The sequence below is a fragment of the Fistularia commersonii genome, chromosome 14 (assembly GCF_037954325.1).
Source record: "Fistularia commersonii isolate RoL2024-O1a breed Wild chromosome 14, RoL_Fcom_v1.0, whole genome shotgun sequence".
Lineage (NCBI taxonomy): Eukaryota > Metazoa > Chordata > Actinopteri > Syngnathiformes > Fistulariidae > Fistularia > Fistularia commersonii.
The window spans coordinates 15152355-15174222 of NC_141297.1; the positions used below are offsets into that span (position 1 = coordinate 15152355).

Sequence of the window (21868 nt, forward strand, 5' to 3'; positions counted from 1 at the left end):
AAAGGATCAAATATAAAGTTAATCATTTTATAATCTATGACTGCTACAGGTGTAAACTTTCCCTCACTGATATAGTGTTCCTGTCAAAAATAGTGTTTCAAGACACATTTTTTGTACCTTAATCCATTTTAAACATTTCATTTACAGGGTTGTTGATGCATAACTGTGATTTAATGTGCCAGGAACAGTCTGTTTATTTGCAATGATGTACAGCAATGTGTTATATCACATCTGATATCTGAAAATGGCAGCAGGTGAAACCATTGGATTTGGTAACGGAGTTCAAAAAATGTAAGAAAAAATAAATTTTAGGACCTACATTGGATGGGAACAACAAGATGCTTACATTTATTCATTTATTTACTCTCCTCTCCTGCAGTGTTAACAGCAGCAACCCACTTTGGACTCCACACCTACTGCTTATCCTAAGTAATACTTTGAACCACACACAAAATCCAGCCTCCATTACTTAGATGGAAACACAAGTTGAGAGACTGAGAGGAAATGGCAAAGGTTGTATGAATATTTTAAGGAACCCATCAAGCCATAAAAATACCTGACTCAGTCAGTCGGTATAACCTTCCATAACCTTCCTCGGTTCCCATATTTTGTCTGCCATGCCTGTGATTTCATAGACTAAAGTCTAAATACAATGAAATTAACTGCTAGATGAGATTCCTAGGTGAAAAGTGCTTTTAAAAGTGCCATTGTAGAAAAAACAAAACTTTTCCAACTTGTACAAAATTTGTTTAGTCATTAAAAAAAATTACATAACCAATTTCGCAAGGTGCAATACAAGAATCTTAATGTTGATAAATAAAATTACACACATCAAGTACTCAGATATTTCTTAACAAATACAGCCCCTGTTTTTGTTACTTGTCTAACCTGACTGTTGTCATTTGACTCATTTTGGGGATATTTTAAGGTCCTATTCAGATTATCTCTTACCGATTTAAAAGCTGTTTTTGTTTTTTTTTTTATCTATTTTATTCAATTTTTTTGACTGTCTTGGAAATTTGAGCTGAATCTATGCTGTGTACTATATTTTGTTTTGTTTTTTTTTTCCCAAAGAAGAGGAGCATTATTGTACAAAGAGCAGAAGGGAGAAGAAAAAAGATCTCATCCCTGAAAAGGGATCATCACTCATCTGTTGCTTTCATTTCAAATTTGGAATAACTGGATTGGATCTGAAAGATGTCTGCACTACAAAGTAATGCAACTAATTCAATCTACAAAGGTTCAAAAACCAATATCATAGGCTGAAGAATAAGAACATTTTCCAAATAGCTAACTTATCAAGTATCATCCAATTCAATTTGGAATGAAAGACATCAATTTTTATCAAGGAAAAGGTAGATGGAGTGGCTGAATTTGAAACACGTTTTTTTTTTTGCATTTTCTCCATGTATAACAGCATGCAAGGTTGGGGGGCGTGAAAACACTTATGAAACAGCATGAACATGACCAGCCTGTCGGTTACTGAGTCCATTTGATTATTGTGTAATACTAGACAGATTTTAATCTAGAACAGAGCTGAGGTCAGAGTTCTCTCTCACTCATACGTACAGAATTGAAGATAATACAGATGGTGAGAAGGGGAGCATTGATGCGGGATGGGTTTGCCCATCTTTCGCCGTGAACTGAAAAAATACCTCTTCACCAAGCACTATCCCACTAATCACACTTATCCCCAAACCCCGCCTGAAAAACAAAAAAAAAAAAAAAGAAATGTATGTATGTATGTATATGGTTCTGAGATGGCTATTTGGTTGAGTGGTCACTTCTGACTTCCGACGACTGGTACTTTGGATCTTCGTTGACTGAAATGCACTTTTTGTAAGTCGCTTTGGATAAAAGCGTCTGCCAAATGACTGTAATGTAATGTAATGTAATTTAATGTAATGTAATGGGTTTTACTTTCTAAACAAGCCAGTAATGTTAGTGGAGTAAATGGTAAATCGTCTCAACCTACATGGCCCTTTCATATGTTGGGATTTCAAAGCACAGTACATTCGATAGCGTTTACCTATTCAAACACAAACACACACACAGGCGCACACACAGGCACACACACATTGAGTGATGCACGGCAATAGCCAGGCCACTGGGAACAACCTTGGCAGAAATGAGACTAAGGGTGCAGGTGACACTAAGAGTTAATTCACGAGTGTAGTTGGTTAGAATGGCCGTGACTCATGAGCTTAATGGACTCAAACCTTCGTTCTTTGGTTCATTTGTGCTTTTATTTCACAAAACGAACCAGTTTTATGGGTGAAGGCATTCCTTTTCCTTTCCATTTGCATCTTCAGATGTGTTTCAAGAAACGAATTGCACCAAACCAACCAGTTTCCTCCTTAAAGGAAACCCTCCTTCATTAAATATTTGTCCTCATTTATAAAGGAATTATCTTTGCAACCATAACAACTTTGCTTTATCTGCTGTATGCATAACATGAATGTTTCTGAACTAGGATAAATTTATTGCGATTTTAATTTTTCATCTATCCTTTTGGTCAATTTGCTTTTTATACCCCAGTCTATTACAGAGACACTAAAACAGAACCCGTTCAATACAGACGTAAGAGAAGCATAGCCATGGTAACTAAACTGAATCTGTTATGACTATATGTCAAAACTAAAATTTAAAAAAGGACAATTTCAAATAAGCCACATTTATGTGAATTTCATATAAGCCTGGAAACACTTTCATATAGAAATGGAAATGAAAATAAAAAATATGATGTGTGACCTCCAGGGCCCTGCTGGAAGCAGGTGCTGGAACCACTGCATATTAGATGCAAATCAGAGCTGGCATATTTGCATATCTGTTAAACTACAGGAGGGTGAGGTAAATTAGTCCCACACTGGTCTTAATTCTTAAGTTTTTATATCTCTGAAGAATTTTTCCTGTTGTGAAAATTGTCATTTAAAACTTTTTATCATTTTCATTTATTTGAAAGATACAGTACATTTTCAAAAGGTATATATTTCTTTTTAGCACTTGTTCAACGTTTTATTCCCATTGTGTATTATCTCAGCTGTATCACCAGTGCAATTTGAGCTGCTTCTGTTACCAGGGTAACACGAGGAGAAAGTGAGTTTAGTCAGTGACATTCCAGTGTGGTCCAAAAGGATGGATTTGGTCAAAGTTCTTTAAACTGATCTCCCTTGAGCAAACAAGTGACTGGGGGAAGTCACAAACACTTTATTCTCTAGATATGAGGTTAATCAGTTAATCTAAGAGAAAAAATGTACAAAAATATTTTTTGAAAATTGACAATAGGGCTACTTTTAATTGTCCAAATTGATAAAAGAGGGCACTTTACAGCTATTACGACAAATGGATGCAAAACTATACATATATCATCGTGGCACAACATTTATTTGTTATCAAGACTCAAGGGTGTGATTGGCAGTCACAGGATACATGTTGAACTCTTCTCCTCTCCTCCATTGTGCCTGTCGAACTCAGATGTGAAGTCTTTTATTATTATTTCAGAGATGAAATTATTACCGGGGGTAATATCGAGTGTGAGGGAAGCTCACAGTTCACATTGCAGCAGACCTTTTCTCAGAAAGCTGTGGGTTAGGGGTCTGTGCCACAGAACTCTGAAAGCACGGTTTGGAGTTGGTTTGGTGGAGGGTGAAGGGGAGAGAACAAAAATGCCGCAGCAAAACACCGAAAGATTGCATCGCTCTGCTTTAAGAGCCCAGGAGTGTTATAAACAAAGACACACCGGTTGATGGAGGCCTCTCCTCCTGTCAGCTGAGAAATTCAATTTTTACCTCAAAACGAGATAAAAGCAAACATTTCAGCTTTATTAGTTTCTACACGGTGCAGTACGAGCCTAGCGGTGGCCGGAGTGGGGGTCCTTGCAGTCCAATCCTCTCTGGCCGGGAAGGAGTCCGAGCGAGTGTGCGAGGCTGAGAGATTCCGACTAGATATAGTTGGTCTCACCTCGACGCACAGCGTGGGGTCTGGAACCAGGCCTCTCGAGAGGGGCTGGGCAGGTGTGAGCATATTGATTGCCCCTTACTAGGCACCTGTACGTTGGGGTTCAATTCTGTGGATGACAAGGTAGCCTCCCTCCACCGTCACGTGGGGGGCCGGGTTCTGACTGTTGTTTGTGGCTATGCACCCAACAACAGTTCAGTTTCCACAGCCTCCTTGGGGTCCCTAGAGGGGCGGCTAGAGACCACTCCTATCGGGGACTCCCTCGTCCTACTGGGAGACTTCAATGCTCACGTGGGCAATGGCAGTGCAACTTGGAAGGGCGTGATTGGGAGGAATGGCCCTCCCGAACTCAACGCGAGTGGTGATTTGTTACTAGACTTCTGTGCTCGTTACGGATTGTCCATCGCAAATACCATGTTCAGGCATAAAGGTGGACCTGGCAACAATGCACCTTAGGCCGCAGTTCTTTGATCGACCTTGTGGTCGTGACGCAGGACTTGCGGACGCATGTCCTGGACACTTGGGTGAAGAGAGGGCAGAGCTATCACCTGATCACCACCAGATGGTGAGCTGGCTCCGATGGTGGGGGAGGATGCCAGTCAGACCTGGTAGACCCAAATGTAACATGAAGGACTGCCGAGAACGTCTGGCAGAGTCCCCTGTCAGAAGGAGTTTCAACTCCCACCTCTGGCAGAGTTACAACCACGTCCCGAGGGAGGCGGGGAAAACTGACGGAGGAGTCCTATTGGGCCTTTCTGGCCTGTGGGGCTCCGGAGGCAGCTGACAGGTACCAGAAGGTGAAGCGTAATGCAGCTTCGGTGGTTGGCAAGGCAAAAACTCGAGCCAGGGAGGAGTTCGGAGGAGACAATGTTGAACGACTTCCAGTGGGCTTCGAGGAAATTCTGATCCACCATCCGGCAGGTCTGGAGGGGAAGCAGACCCGCATCAACACTGCATCAACACTGTATACAGTGGGAGCAGGGCACCGCTGACATCAACTCAAGATGTTGTGGATTGGTGGAAGGAATACTTCCAAGACCTCCTACATCCGCCCGCCAGGGCTGCCCTTTCTCACCGATTCTGTTCATAACTTTAATGGACAAAATTTCCTAGTACAGCCAGGGCATTGAGGGGATCCAGTTTGGTAGCCACAGGATCAAGTCTCTGCTTTTTGCAAATGATGTGATTCTGTTGACTTCATAAGTCCATGATCTCCAGCTCTCAGTGGAGCGGTTCTCAGCCGAATATGAAGCGGCCGGGATGAGGATCGGCACCTCCAAATCCTCCAAATGGTCACAAGCTGTGGGTAGAGACTGAAAGAACAAAATCGTGGATACGACCCAAAAATGACTTTTCTCCGCAGGGTGGCCAGACTCTCCCTTAGAGATAAGGTGAGAAGTTCGTCCATCCGGGATGGGCTCAGAGTAAAGTCACTGCTCCTCCCCATCGAGAGGAGTCAGATGAGGTGGCTTGGGCATCTGGTCAGGATGCCTCCTGGACACTTCCCAGGGGATGTATTCCGGGTATTTCCATCCTCGGAGAAGACCCAGGACATATTAGCGAGACTATGTCTTTCAGCTGGCCTGAGAACACCTTGGGATCCTCCCAGAAGAGCTGGAACATGTAGCTGTGGAGAGGGAAGTCTGGGCCTCTCTGCTCGGGCTGCTGCCACAGCGACCCGACTTTGGAAAAGCGACAGACGACTGACACAGGATGGGTGAATGACAAAAAAAAAAAAAAAAAGCAATAACATTCCAACTCTTGTGGTATGGGACGATCATGTGGGTCAAGTGATTTGCAATGGAGACTGAACTTACAACCTTTCTCAAATGTTATTATGAGGATTCAGTGAAGGGAAGAGCAATGATTGTTTTCCTCCAGAGAGACAGTGCGAGACAGTGTTTGTCTATCAGTGTGAGAGTTGGGTTTGAGAGAGTGTGTAAAGGCAGCAGCAGGCTGAAGCAGAGTGTGTGCAGTTTAGGCTATCTGTCAGCGAATTAGTGCCCTTAAGGTGCATTTGGAGAGGTTTCTGGTGTAGCAGCATGTCAGCCCACTGAGCCCCATTAATTAGTACTCGCAACACACACGTTGTAAATCCTAAATTAACAACGGGGTTTGGCATCCCTTCTCCGTCGGCTCCTGGTGTGCACAAGGAATCATTTGTCAAAACGCTCTGGAGTTTGCAGAGGAGATTTTAAGTGGTATATTCCATCTTCTCTTGAGCTGAATGTATTGATCGGTTCAGCAATAGGATCACAAAACCTCAATTAATTATGACAGGACAAATAAATTGTTTTTTTCTGATTGTATTGGAAAATAATAAGAACAAAAACACTGTTTTATTGCCTCACAGAGGTTCATTTATGAACCTATTTGTCGCTGTTTCTGCATGGTTCTCCTTATGTTATCATTTTGTTTGCACAGGCAGTGGCGAGCCTCGGAGGCATAGCAGACTCCAAATGCGTAAAAAAATACTCTACTAAAATACAGCACATCCAATAGAAGAAAAGTGATTTGCCAAGCTAATGTTAGACCAGATAATGCAGCACCAGAGAGCCAAAACAGAGCTGATGACATGATCTGACCTGAGACAAAGAGTGTCAGACATAGTGTTCAATTCATCATCATTGAAGACAATTGTGTCCTCAATACATAAAGGAAGAAAAATAATTTTATTTTGTTACGCATACCTGTGTAACTAATGCCATCAAGCAGTCATTACTACAATGACTGCTTGATTAACAATTATATGACTTGAAGGTGAAATTAAGAGGCAGCGTAACAGCTATGCTGCTCTAGATGCAAAAAACCTGCTGAAACTTTGGACAATGTTTTAAACAGACAATATAATGCAACCTTTTCTGGTCTTATTTTAGGCTCCATCTCCAGAACTGCACAAGTGGGTCAAAGTGTAATTCTAGGACTTCGTTGTGGCTGACCACGGTTCACACAGTCCCTCTCCTCCTCTGTCCTTCTTGTCATTCTTATCCCTGCTGTTTTTCCATCCGTAGCTGTCACAGAGCATCCCCCTCTGTTTTCTTCCCAGACTTTACAACAACATGGCATCATGGGACTTATTGTGCCACAAGCTAAATCTACCCACCCTTCTTTGCAGTTTCCCAGAAGCTTTTTTTCCCTAAATAGCTAGGACGCAAGCCCGAAATGAGATAGGAAGCAAGAGCGGGGCGAAGGGAGGGAGGGAACAAACGACGGAGGAGAAAGAATAAACAATTTGAAAGCCAGCGAGGGAATGTGATAAACACAGGGATGAGTGGGAGATGGGTGGTAAAAAAAGGAGGGGTGCTGGGAAAAGCGTATATTCCAAAAATACACTTACATATATACATATACAAAGTGAAGCATAGTGTATTCACAGCAATCTGTTTTCCAGAAAAGTAAAAAAGGAGAGTCTGCACTACAACAGGACATGCCCCATATTTAGATGCAACCTGGTATGACAAAAATGACATATTTCTATTTGCCGAATTTGATATGACTAATTATTTGTGAGACCAAGTCATTGTTTTTCATTTCCAAAGTTTCCAAAGTAAAGTCAGAGTATCTGAATCAATTCCGGAATTAACGCAAAAGTAATCAAGAGCTTTATCAAGTAATAATAATAATAATAATAATAGTAAAATTAATAATTATAATCTGTGGCTGCCAAACAGGCCCAAGGCAGACCCATGAAAATGAGCAGAATGTTTTTAACTTCTAATGGAATTATGTCTTTCAAGTCACAAGGTTAATGAGTCAAATGAAGCACTACAATCAATAACCCCCCCACCCAAAAAATAATAATTTAGTTTAAAAATATTTACGACAACTGTGGGCTTATGAGGTGTTTCCTGCAGAAGCGCCTGCTCAGGGTTGCAGTGAAATTCCAAAATAAACCATTAATTCAACATTTTGCAAGAAGTTTAAGGGCAGTATTAATAGTCATTCAACCTAAGGGGGCCAATGGGTTGACCGATTGAGTTTCATATATCCATAATTAACAAAGTTGTAATGAATATTTTCAGTAATGATCGGAAAATTGCAATTTTAACCAACCAGTCTAATATTGAATATCAATCACAATTATCACTAAATAAAAGAATGTAAAAAAATCATCCTTTTCACACTTTTGTTATGATTTCTCTAATTTGTGGGGATGATTTGTTATTTATTAGCTTCAACTCAAAAGCACCTTCTGTACTGTCCTTCGCCATACCATGGTGATTGTCTCATCCCTGGTCATGCATTGTATTGAGTAGCAACTTTCAATACTGTAAAACCTAAATATGTCTCATATTTAGTCATGCATTATCTATAACACATATCCTGTGCTCAGGGTCGTGGGAGGGCTGGGGACTATATCAGCTGTCATTGGGTGGGAAGTTTGGTTCACCCTGGAGATAAACAGCTATTCACTCTCTCACTCACACATCTGGACAAGGCAAGGTTTCCAATGAACCTCGTGCATGTTTTTGGATTTATGGTAGGAAACTGGAAGAGACACAGGGAAATTCTGCAAACTTGCACAGAAAGGCCTTTATTGGAATAGAACCAGGGACCTTCTTGCTGTGAGGCAGAAGTGTTAACCAATGTGCCACCATGCCAACCCATCCGTTCATGTTTTAACAATTAAAGGCTATAAAAACTGTTTCAGGTAATTTCATATTGGGTGACAAATTGGGTAAGTCTAAATGTCACCCGCATAAGAGCAATGCAATAAGTCAAAACTTTTTCACCTATAACAATAATCCTCTCCATCTATAATAAGCTGTGGTAGTACTAATCACAACATCTAAGAGCATTATGATAGCATAAAATATAGCATAAAAAATGCTCAGTGGAGCGCTGACCAGTAGTGCACTACAGCATATTAAATGCTGTTTAATGTGTGATTTTGTGTGACAATCAAAGAAACCATCCAGACAAAATATGATTACTACTTTGCACAAATTTAAATGTTAATGGCTTTGCCTGCAAGATCTGCAATAACCCTATTACTAAAGTTCAATATACTGGCAGGCAACACTGTGTCACCTTACATCACATCAATTTTTTTTGTGACATTTTAAATTGCATTATGCAATTCTATACAGAGTCTATACAATAGGGAACGGAGCATTGGTTTGGTTAAAGCTCAGAAATCATTCAACTCAAGGGGGAGTTTTTCAACATAAACAAGAAAAATAAATGCTAAATATTGAAAAGTATTAAATTTTTAGAATGAGTCAGCTGAGGGTGAGTCTTGATCCCGTTGATGATCGTGATGTATAATGGACGTACTCCATGCTATCTTGGGTTGACTTGTGTGGGCTTAGAATAAGCTCTGCATCTTTTGAAATTAGTCGTTGGCACTAAAATAAGTTTGAATCTCTTGCAAGACAAAGCATTCGTTCATTAGCAAAAAAATTAGCAAAGCCTATATCTCTGATATTCTTCAAATTCAGGACCAAATCTGTCCACATGCGTGCTCTGGATGGACACCACATTTGGCAGGAACGTTGACATTTTCATCATAACAATTCAGTGGAGCTTACATGTTTGTGTTATTAAGAGTGGAGAAGTACACCTGCAACCAAGCAAAACTAAATCAAAAGCCTCTGGTGCAGAAGCTGGATAAAATCATTAGAAGCTGAATCAATGCTAATTGAAGGGCAGGACACTTAAAATCAGAGACTGTGAATGGGATTATGATTCTGTGCGATGAAGAGCTGGTACACAATGGAAACCCACTTGTGAATTACCAAGATGTGAAAAGGGGAGAGCGACTGGTTGCTTGTCTCGACATGTGGCCCTGCAACCAACTGGCGACTGGTCCGGGGTGAACCTTCCTCTCGCCCGATGGCAGCTGGGATAGATAATGAATGAATTAATGAACATCGATCATCTGCAGACTCTTTGGAAACCGAGCAGCAGGACCTTCTCCATTAGGAATAGTGCTATTAGCTGGATTCGCTTCATTCAGACTTTGGCTGTTGAGCAGAGGTGTTCTGTTATTGCTTAAATAAGCATTGAAATAAGGTTTTTTCGTCATATTTAGGATTTCTTTTCAACATTCTTAACCCCTAAAATTCTAGAGAGAAAATGACTTAGAGGCAAACTTGCTTATCCATGGACCTCAAGTGTTTCTATGTTGTAAACAGTTTTTCAGAATATTAACAGATGTTACATCTCAATGCACACAAAACAAGTATCGGCCAACAGGTTGTCATGTTTGAGAAAGTTATGCCTCAGGTTCCAGGAAAATGCAGTTTTTACATTTCAAATAGCAATAGATAAGTGGGCGGGGCAGGTTCATCCTCCATCAGCTCTTCACACTTCTCCCCCAAGACAGATCTAAGCCTGTGTTTCTGGTGGAAGCAATCACAAAGAGCGATCAAACAGCAATCGGTTTCCAAGAGCTGATGTATCATTCCGCCTCTGGCAAACATGAAATAAAACCCACGATTCCATGTGGCGGTAGACACGCGGAGCAATCACACGACGACCTGTTTTATCCAGTTTGACTCTGTGCTTCTGGCAAACACTAAAGCGGAGGCAGTCATCTGTAATAATCAGACAGCTAAGTCTCTCTAATGCTGTACTCAAAACCAGCAAAAACTAACTCATACTTTCAACAAATGTGCAACTAATGCGTTTATTACACATTTGCAAACAGGTTTAACAAACACATCATACACCTGAGACTTTTAAGGTGCTTTGTCGACGTCTGAATTTCAGCAGCACATTTAAAGAGCTTAGTCAAGAAGTGGAGTAGTTCTGTTATTTCCACTTGGTAAAGGACCGGAAACTAGAATTAGCAAATTAAATGCGCACAAAAGCAAATCCAGACATATACATATACATATACATATACATATACATATACATCCATCTTCTACCGCTTTCCCTGCACTAATGGTTGCAGGGGGTGCTGGAGCCCATGCCAGCTGTCATTGGGCAAGAGGAAGGGTACACCTTGGACCGGTTGCCAGTTGATTGCATGGCCAGATATGGAGACAGACAACCATTGACTCACCCATTCACATATCAGTGTAATTTTTTCCCGATTTATTACAATTAACCTCCTGCATGTTTTTGGAAGCAGGAGGAAAACAGAGAATCCATGCGAACATGCAAACTCTACATACAAAAGCCCCCTTGGCTGCCGCCAAATATGTATATATATATATATATATATATATTATATATATATATAAGTAAAAACATAAACATATGTGTATTTCCATACATATGTATTTATACACACACACACGCATATATATACGTATATACATATATGTAAATATATATACGTATGTATGTGTGTGTGTGTGTGTATATATATATATATATATATACACACACATATCAATATATATATATACACACATATCAATATATATATATATACACACATACATATATATACACACACACACACACATATATATATATACGCAGATATTTAGACAGTGACACAATCTTCATGATTTGGGCTCTGCATGCCACCACATTGGATTTGAAAGAAAACAACTACAACTGAATTGAAGTGGAGACTTTAGGGTTTAATTCAAGGGGTTGAACAAAAATATATGATCAAACATGTAGGAATTGTAGCTATCTTTATACAAACACTCAAAGGTAATTGTATAAATAAACATAACCCAAAGTAAAATGTGACTTTTCAATATTATGTTGAAAATCCTTTGCAGGCAATGACTGCCTGAAGTCTGGAACCCATGGGCATCACTAAACGCTGGGTTTCCTCCTTTGTGATGCTTTGACACGCCTTTACTGCAGCTGTCTTTGGTTGTCGCTTGTTTGTGGGTCTTTCTGCCTTAAGTTTTGTCTTGAGCAAGGGAAATGCATGCTCGATTGGATTAAGATTGACTCGGCCATTGCAGAATATTCCACTTCTTTGCTTTTAAAAAACTCCTTGGTTCTTTGTTTTGGATCATTATTCATCTGTTCTGTGAAGCGCCATCCAATCAAATTCGCGGCATTTGGCTAAATCTGAGCAGAAAGTATATCCCCTTACACTTCAGAATTCATCTGGCTTCTTCTGTCTTTTGATACATCATTAATAAACACAAGTGATCCAGTGCCATTGGAAGTCATGCATGCCCATGCCATCGCACTGCCTCCACCATGGTTTACAGAAGATGCGGTGTGCTTTGGAGCATGAGCTGTTCCAATTCATCTCCAAACTTTCTTCTTCCCATCATTCTGGTACAGGTTAATCTGAGTCTCATCTGTCCAAAGAATGTTGTTCCAGAACAGACTTACAGGTCCTTCTCAAAAAATTAGCATATTGTGATGAAGTTCATTATCTTCCATCATGTAATGATAAAAATTAAACTTTCATATATTTTAGATTCATTGCACACCAACTGAAATATTTCAGGTCTTTTATTTTTTTTTAATACTGATGATTTTGGCATACAGCCCATGAAAACCCCACATTTCTATCTCGAAAAAAATTAGCATACCATGAAAAGGTACTCTAAACGAGCTAATCAACCTAATCATCAGAATCAACGAATTAACTCTAAACACCTGCAAAAGATTCCTGAGGCTTTTAAAAACTCCCAGCCTGGTTCATTACTCGAAACCGCAATCATGGGTAAGATTGCCGACCTGACCGCTGTCCAGAAGGCCATCATTATCACCCTCAAGCAAGAGGGTAAGACACAGAAAGAAATCTCTGATCGAATAGGCTGTTCCCAGAGTGCTGTATCAAGGTGCCTCAGTGGTACGTCTGTGGGAAGGAGAAAGTGTGGCAGTAAACGCTGCACAACCAGAAGAGGTGACCGGACCCTGAGGAAGATTATGGAAAAGGGCAGATTCCAGACCTTGGGGGAGCTGTGGAAGCAGTGGACTGAGTCTAGAGTAGAAACATCCAGAGCCACAGCGCACAGGCGTGCGCAGGAAATGGGCTACAGGTGCCGCATTCCCCAGGTCAAGCCACTTTTGAACCAGAAATGGTGGCAGAAGTGTCTGACCTGGGCTACAGAGAAGCAGCACTGGACTGTTGCTCAGTGGTCCAAAGTACTTTTTTCGGATAAAAGCAAATTTTGCATGTCATTCGGAAATCAAGGTGCCAGAGTCTGGAGGAAGACTGGTGAGAAGGAAATGCCAAAATGCCTGAAGTCCAGTGTCGAGTACCCACAGTCAGTGATGCTCTGGGGTGCCATTTCAGCTGCTGGTGTTGGTCCACTGTGTTTTATCAAGGGCAGGGTCAATGCAGCTAGTTAGCAGGAGATTTTGGAGCACTTCATTTTTCCATCTGCTGAAAAGCTTTATGAAGATGAAGATTTCATTTTTCAGCACGACCTGGCACCTGCTCACAGTGCCAAAACCACTGGTAAATGGTTTACGGACCATGGTATTACAGCGCTCAACTGGCCTGCCAACTCTCCTGACCTGACACCCATCAAGAATCTGTGGGATAGTGTGAAGGGGAAGTTGAGAGACACCAGATCCAACACTGTGGATGAGCTTAAGGCCGCTATCAAAGCATCCTGGGCCTCCATAACACTTAAGCAGCGCCACCGCCTCCATGCTGCGCCGCATTGAAGCAGTCATTTCTGCAAAAGGATTCCCGATCAAGTATTGAGTGCATAAGTGAACATAATTATTTTAAGGTTGACTTTTTGTATTAAAAACACTTTTTTTTTTTTTTTATTGGTCGGATAACCTATGCTAATTTTTTGAGATAGGGTTTTTTGGTTTTTCTTTACTTTTTTGCCAAAATCATCAATATTAAAACAAAAGGCTTGAACTACTTCAGTTGCGTGTAATGAATATAAATTATATGAAAGTTTAATTTCTATCATTACATTGTGGAAAATAATGAACTTTATCACAATATGCTAATTTTTTGAGAAGGACCTGTAGATGCTGATACACCTACTTCCTGGAGTGTTCTTCACTTGAGTGGATGTTGTAAACCATGGACCCATTTCTTCACCATGGAAAGTATTCTGCAATCACCCACTGCCGTTGCCTACCGTGCACATCCAGTCCTTTTTGAGTTCGCAAACTCACCGGTGCACTCTATTGTGCATGTACCAAACTGTTGATTTGGCCACTCCTAACATTTCTACTTTCTTCTTTTTTGCAGACTCAGGATGGTCAGTTTCACCTCCATTGAGAGCTCCTTTGACCGCATGTTGTGTGTTCACAGCAACAGCTCCCAAATGCAAACCCCAAACCTGGAATCAACTCCAGACCTTTTTAACTGCTTAATTGGTGACAGGTTGCCAAGGGAAGAGCCCATGCAACCTTCTGAGTCAATTCTCCAATTACTTTTGCTTCTTTGAAAAAGAGGTGGCTATATATTAGAGCTGTAATTCCTAAACCCTTGCTCCAATTTGGATGTAAATACTCTCAAATTACAGCTGAGTCTGCACTTTAAGCCCATATTGATAATATATTTGTATACCGAATACATTCTTGTAAACAGCTAAAATAACAAAGCTTGTGTCACTGTCCAAATATTTCTTGGCCTAACTCTACACACACACACACACACACACGCTCATCCAGCGAATTAATCTAAATGAGGTGTTCCAATCCCTTCCATGGTCACAGGTTTATAAAATCAAGCATCTTGGCATGCAGACTGTTTTTACAAACATTTGTGAAAGAATGGCTCACTGTGATAGAATGCCACCAGTGCAACAAATCCGGTCGTGAAATTTACTCGCTCCTAAATATTCCACAGTCAACTGTCAGCTGTGTTATAAGAACATGGAAGTGTTTGGGGATGACACCAACTCAGCCACAAAGTGGTCAGCCATGTAAACTAATGGAGCGGGGTCAACGGATGCTGAGACGCATAGTGCAAAGAGGTCTCCAACTTGCTGCAGAGTCAATCGCTACAGACCTCTAAACTTCATTTGGCCTTCAGATTAGCTCAAGAACAGTTCATAGAATGAGTTTCCATGGCCGAGCAGCTGCATCCAAGCCACATATCACCAAGTGCAATGGGAAGTGTCAGTTGCCTTGGTGTAAAGCAAGTTGCCGCTGGACTCTAGAGCAGTGGAGACATGTTCTCTGGAGTGACCAATCTCGCCTCTGTATCTGGCATCTGATGGACAAGTCTGGGTTTGGCAGTTGCTAGGAGAACTGTACTTGTCTGACTACATTGTGCCAAGTGTGAAGCTTGGTGGAGGGGGGATTATGGTGTGGAGTTGTACTTCAGGAGCTGGGCTTGGCCCCTTAGTTCCAGTGAAAGGAACTCTGAAAGCTTCAGCAGACCAAGACATTTTGGACAATTCTATGCTCCCAACTTAATGGGAACAGTTTGTAGCTGGCCCCTTCCTTTTTAAAACATGACCATGTACCAGTGCAAGGTGCACAAAGCAGTGCACAAAGCAAAGTCCATAAAGGCATAGATGACAGTTTCTGGTGTGAATGAATGTACTCTGACCTCAACCCCAAAGAATACCTTTGGGATGAATTAGAGCGGAGACAGAAAGCCAGGCCTTCTTTTCAAACATCAGTGTGTGACCTCACAAATGCGCTTCTGAAAGAATGGTCAAATATTCCCATAAACACAGTCCTGAACCTTATGGACTGCCTTCCCAAAAGAGTTGAAGCTGTTTTAGCTGCAAAGGGTGGACCAACATCATATTGAACCCTATGGATTAGGAACGGGATGTCACCTAAGTTCATACGAAAGTCAAGGCAGGTGAGCGAATACTTTTGGCCATATCATGTACATATATGTATAAATGATACATATACACAGCATAAGTAAATTGATGTACATAAAAATATTTTCAGCCAAAAGACATTATTAATACCTCAGTCCAACCCGAGTCCCAATATCAGGTTTGTGTTCTTTACATATTACACTTCATATCTACTTTTTTGCACGTGTTAGTAGAAAAAAGGCAATAGACAGCGATAAGAGTAAAACAACATGGAAAGGATGTTAAAGTAAACTTATCATCTCATTACTTGATGTTTCTTAAATATAAACATTTGCATTTGTTTTGCCTATAGCTCTGCATCTCACTGTGCTTGGGTGATATATCCAAGATATAACAATGTTGTTTTTTCTCTAATAAAACTACCTCATAATTCAGTTGTTCTGCATCTTGTACCCTCGCATATCTTCTAAGTGTAAAACCTTGCCTCTGTTCTCCGACAGCTTCCCTGGCTCGGAGTTAAACACCCAGATTGACTTCAGGATTTTGCTCCCTGCCTTAAAAGCCCTTTGTGAACCAACACCTCCTCATCTCTGAACTCCTCCACACTCTCTCAGATCCTCCTCCGCCACAATCCTCGCTGCAGCCCGTGAACAAGTGATGGCCGTGGGGCGTGGAGCCTTCAGTATTGCTCTGTCTCTCCCACAAGATTCCCACAACAGTAGCTGTCTCCCTGCGTTCAAATGCTTCTTTATGCCGGCTGATCTTTACACTCGAGGTCACAGGAATCGGTTTCTTTGTTTTTCTCGGCATCGTGTTATCTCTTTCTTTTCGAATAGTTGTTTTTGGAGGGTGCATGTTCCGCTGATCTTACCTCTCCAAACATTACTTTTACCTACTTTTGGGTTTTGGTGATTTGCTGGAGGACGGCACAGTGGTGGCACAGTAGCATTCTGTGTGGAGTTTGCATGTTCTCCGACGTCTTTCCACTTTCCTCCAACGGTCCAAAAAAATCCAGCGGGTTAATTGGGAAAATTGCTGTGAGAATGAGAGAGTGAATGGATGTCTATCTGTATTTCCATCCCTGCGATAGACTGGCAGTCCAGGGTGTACCCCCACTCTCGCCCAATGGTAGCTGGAAAAAGCTCCAGCATCCCCGTGACCCTGAGCAGGATTAGCAGTAGACAATGAAAAGATTCATTCACATCAGAGTTTGGTAAAAATTGGGAGATTTCCAACTAGCCAGTGGATGTCTCTTTCTGGCATTAATGGGCCAATAGTATATGATCGCATTCATCCATTTAGTAATTTATTATCTATACCAGGGGTCGGCAACCCGCGCCGCCGGAGCCGCATGCGGCTCTTTCATCTTTACACTGCGGCTCCGGGTGGCTTGGGAAAATAAATTATAAATATTTAATTGAAGTGTACTTCATTTGTGTAAATTCCTTTTTTAACTTTTAGTTCTAAATTGGGAGATTATTGTGATCTTGAAATATTAAATCAAATTATATTTATTATTTTTCACAGCTCAAAATAACGTCACACTCGCGGAAGCCGGAAGTCCAGATTTGCAGATGCTGTGCGCAGAAGTTCAGGCGCAGAAGTCCCATAAACCAGGTAAAATAAATATCTATGAAGATCTTTTGCAAATGATTAGTGTTATTGTTTACTGACAGGGATTTTTTCCCGATTTATTTTTGAAATTCAGGTCAAGGCTCCGCTACACGCTCTGAAAGCCAAAAACTCAAAATGGGTTCATTTCATAAATAAAATTTAATTTTTCTCCGTAATACTTTGTGAATTTCAGAAGCAACACACTACAGACTTGTTTGTACAAAGTGTAAAGGTAATAAAAAGCAATATATACAGTGGTACCTTTATTTTAGACGTCAAAAAGTAATTGCGGCTCCCAGTGTTTTCTTTCCTAGGAAACCGGGTCAAAATGGCTCTTTGGCTGTTAAGGGTTGCCGACCCCTGATCTATACCATAGTTATATATCGATACCACTAATCACGCACTCAGGGTCACGAGGTTGCTGGAGCCTAGTTCTCATTGGGCGAGAGGCAGGGTTCACCCTGGACTGGGCACCAGTCCATCACAGGGCCACATATAGACATGCAACCATTTATTCACTTATTTATTCACTCAGTCATTCAAATGTCTAGGCCATTCAGGGTCTTCAATGAATCTATTGCATACTTTTGGACTGTGGGAGGAAACAGCAGCTAACAATTGTGCCACCATGCCACCCATTACAATAGCAGTTTTGAAATATAATATCAAATTGAAAGAAATTAATTGTTTAATAGCAGTCATATACTGTAGAACATGGGGCATCGCAAGAAGCCGATATCCCCCTTTCTCTCCCCACCGACCTGCAACGAATCAAAAGCCTCAGAGGTGTTTCCAGCAGAGGAGCAAGTTTGAACACTGGCCACCGTGAATCAACACATGTGAGAATTGAGATTTAAATAGTTCATTTCAAACAGAAAGCCTTGGGTAAGAGAGGAATGGGGGTTATTTTAATATGAGGAAAAGGCTGGCTTCCATCAATTCCTCATCTGCCTACCGCTCCACACAAAAAACATGCTTGTTCCTGCATGGCGCTGCCAAGATCCCCTCTATGGGGACACATCTCTGGAAACTGCTAAAGCAGTGTCTTTTTTCTTTTCTTTTTTTTAATTGCACTCAGGCAAGCCCACAGAAAATTGCAAAGTGACACTTTTAGAAGCACAGACAGCATTCAATAATTTCCTTCGGGATAAATAAAGTTGTTCTCATCTCATCTCATCTCATTTATCATCCATCAGCATCAAAAGATGACAACAAAACATCCTGCTTAGTTAAAGACATTGGAGTGAAATAACAACAAGCAAACAGGTTTCCGAAAAGACGGGAAGTTAACAGTGTTTGAACTGATTCCACAAAACAGCTGACAACATGTTCTAGCAGAAGTGACATAATTTCACTGACACTGAATAATTAGTTCTTACTAATTGTTTGCATTATAAAAAATACTACATCAATGACATTTGCTGCTGTAAGCTGAGAATGAAACTTGTTAGGCTAAAGTCTTCTAAAGAAAAAAAAAAAATCGCACAGTGCCTGCTTCCTCCCCAGAGAGCATTTTCAGTTAATCAATGGATGAAATTCAACATGTTTCCCAGAACTACCCCCACCTATGTGTCAAAAGGCTGAAAACAGAATTATGTAAATCAGTAATTTTAATTTAGAAAAAAAATGAATAAATCACAAAACTCAGACTAACAAATACACACATCATAACTATTGTGGTACCATTTGTCCTTAAGAGGATCTTTACTCCACCTGCTGTACTGCTGCAGAATGCTTTAATTAACATACTGACATGTGGACCAGCTTCCAAGAGAAAGATACACATGCGCACACACACACACACACACAGCCGACATATTATCGACACATTCTCTCAGATTTCATCTTTTATCATTGAAATCAAGAACACAACCTCAACAGCAGTATTTGCTTGAGAAGCATATTTTGTCTCACTGGTTCCCTCCCTCCTTCAGGCATCTTTTCAGGCCTGAATGTCAGCAGGTGTAAGGTCTGCACCGTCCGCTGGAAGCCTCCTAGATAATCTCCTGATGGGATAATTGGCTCTATTCCATCTTCAGCCACCAGGGTTAATGTCTGAAACCTGCTGAGTGTGTGTGCGTGTGTGTGTTCATCACACTGTCCCACAGTCTGTCCCACACTGCCTTAATTACATTTTAAGATACAGTACATCATGCATTAAGTGTGTCCTGTGGAGTTGGCGGACGTGTATTAAAAGGCTGCACAGACACAACTGAGTTCAGAGAGAAGAATAATTTGAAAGATCAGAGAGGATATGGGAAAAATACAGTATTCAGAGCAACAGTATTCAGTATGAATATCATGTCAGAGACAAAAAAATGGATTAAGTATGTTCCTGGCATAATCAGGAGTAATTTATTTCCAGTTGTGTTATAATAAGGAAGAAAAAGTGCAATGTACCTTCCATTTTCCCCATCTATTTTGTGTAACTTTGTATTTGTTTTGTTTTTAGGCTGGACGTTTTTTCTCCTGTGGATTTTAGGCAATTTGTTGCCAATAAATATATCACATATAGACATTTTTTTTTATATATTTACACATTTGCTCATTATCTATACCGAATATCCTGCAGTCAGGGTCGATGATTCGATCGATTTCATCGTTAGGCAAGAGTTCCCCCCTGGACTGGTTGCCAATTGATCACATGGCAACATTTCGAGACATACACCCATTCAATCTCACATCTAGGCAATTCAGGGTCTCCAATGAACCTACCGCTTGTTTTTGAAACATAGTAATAAAATGGACAACCAGAATAAAACCAGCACAGACAAAGGGAGAACATTCAAACTCCAAAAGGCCCCCTGCGGAAAATCGAGCCAGGAACCATCATGTTGTGACATGGAAGTGCTGTTTGTACAGAAATAGGATTCTCAAAATAAAATAACAAAACCAATACATTTACCAGACACTCTGCTTCCAGATAATGATGTCAATGTCAAGCCTGGCTCTCATTTAAAGAAGAGGTGCTGAGGACAGTTTTATGGACTCTGTTTCATTTTTACTGATCCCACGAGACACCACAACGAGCACTGAGATATTTTGTTATTTTCATTTGTGGTCACAGACGTCACCGCACACGCAGATCAGCACGCACAGTATGTGCGACTGGCCTACTAAGAAATTAACATCAAATACAAGACTAATAATATCCCGCATTGATGTATTGAAAGAAGACTGGTATTTTTGAAGCCCTGTTATCTGCAGTAGCTCAGACTAAATGATTAAAGGTGACATTTTGTCCTCTGGTTGAAACCCGACCTCACCTAACGGAATGAAGGTTGTGTCTGTAAGCCCTGGAAAGAGAGGAATTTCTACATAGATAAAGAAATTAAAAAGTTACCTTTCTCTAACATTTTAGCTTCATGCTGTATTTGGACCAAACCTGCAAAAACACAACAGGAAAGGACAATATGAGCGTCCAAGATAGTGCTGATATCGTCAGATCAGACCCCCCCCCCCACACACACACACACACACACACACACACACACACTAGTATAGATCTGCTTAACAGTATATTACAATCCGAATGACTGACCCCTGGTTCAGACATTCTGTTATCAAAGACTTTATTTCTAATTTAAGTTGTGCATTTGGGGTTATTCTTGGATGTTGTTATTATTCTGGTTTTAAAGTTTATCTTCTTCTTCTTCTACTTCTCCTTTTGGCTTTTCCCTTCAGGGGTCGCTACAGGGAATCAACTTTCCCCTTCTAACCCTATTCTCTGTATCCTCCTCTCTCACACCAACTACCTTCATATCCTCTCTCTCTACGTCCATAAATCTTCTCTTTGGTCTTGCTCAAGACCTCTTGCCTGGCAGCTCCAATTCCAGCATCTGTCTACCAATATATTCTCTATCCCTCCTCTGTACATGACCGAACCATCTCAGTCTGGCTTCTCTGACCTTCTCTCCAAAACATCTAACATGTGCTGTTCCTCTGATAGACTCATTCCTGATCCTATTCATCCTGGTCATTCCCAAAGAGAACCTCAACATCTTCATCTCTGCAACCTCTAGCTCTGCCTGCTGTCTTCAGGTCATTGTAGCTGTTTCTAGGCCATACAGCATCGCTGGTCTCACCAATGTCTTGCACATCTTTCCTTTCATTCTTGCCAATAGCCTTCTATCGCATAATAACCCGAACACTTTTCTCCACCCATTCCAACCTGCTTGAACCCCTCTCTTCACCTCTTTTCCACAATCTCTGTTGCCCTGGACCGTTGACCCCAAGTACCTGAAATCCTCCAACTTCCTGATCTCCACTCCCTGGAAAATCCCCGTTCCACCTGAGTTGCTGTCATTCACACACATATACTCTGTCTTGCTGCAACTAACTTTCATTCCTCTCATTTCCAGAGCATAACTCCAATTCTCTCGATTTTCCTCAACCTGTTCTCTGCTCTCACTACAGATCACAATGTAATCTGCAAACATAATGGTCCATGGAGATTCCTGTCTAACCTCATCTGTCAGCCTGTCCATCACCACTGCAGACAAGAAGGGGCTCGGAGCTGATCCCTGATGGAGTCCCACCTCCATCTTGAATTTCTCTGTTGCCCCGACAGCACACCGCACCAACGTCTCACAGCTAGCATACATGTCCTGCACCAGTCTAACATATTTCTCTGCCACTCCAGATTTCCTCATACAATACCA

The 21868-nt window shown here is 41.1% G+C and overlaps 1 protein-coding gene across 2 annotated transcripts in view; it reads right to left on the bottom strand.

The window, feature by feature from the left end:
- klhdc8b (kelch domain containing 8B) overlaps positions 1 to 21868 on the bottom strand; it is a 186133-nt gene that overhangs the window by 156556 nt on the left and 7709 nt on the right. The window contains exon 2 of one of the 2 annotated variants that reach the window (XM_086159354.1): positions 20551 to 20592. The exons of the other annotated variant lie outside the window; for it this stretch is intronic. The gene's annotated coding sequence lies outside the window, so the exon portion shown is untranslated. The remainder of the gene's footprint in view (positions 1 to 20550; positions 20593 to 21868) is intronic. 2 annotated transcript variants of the gene reach the window in all.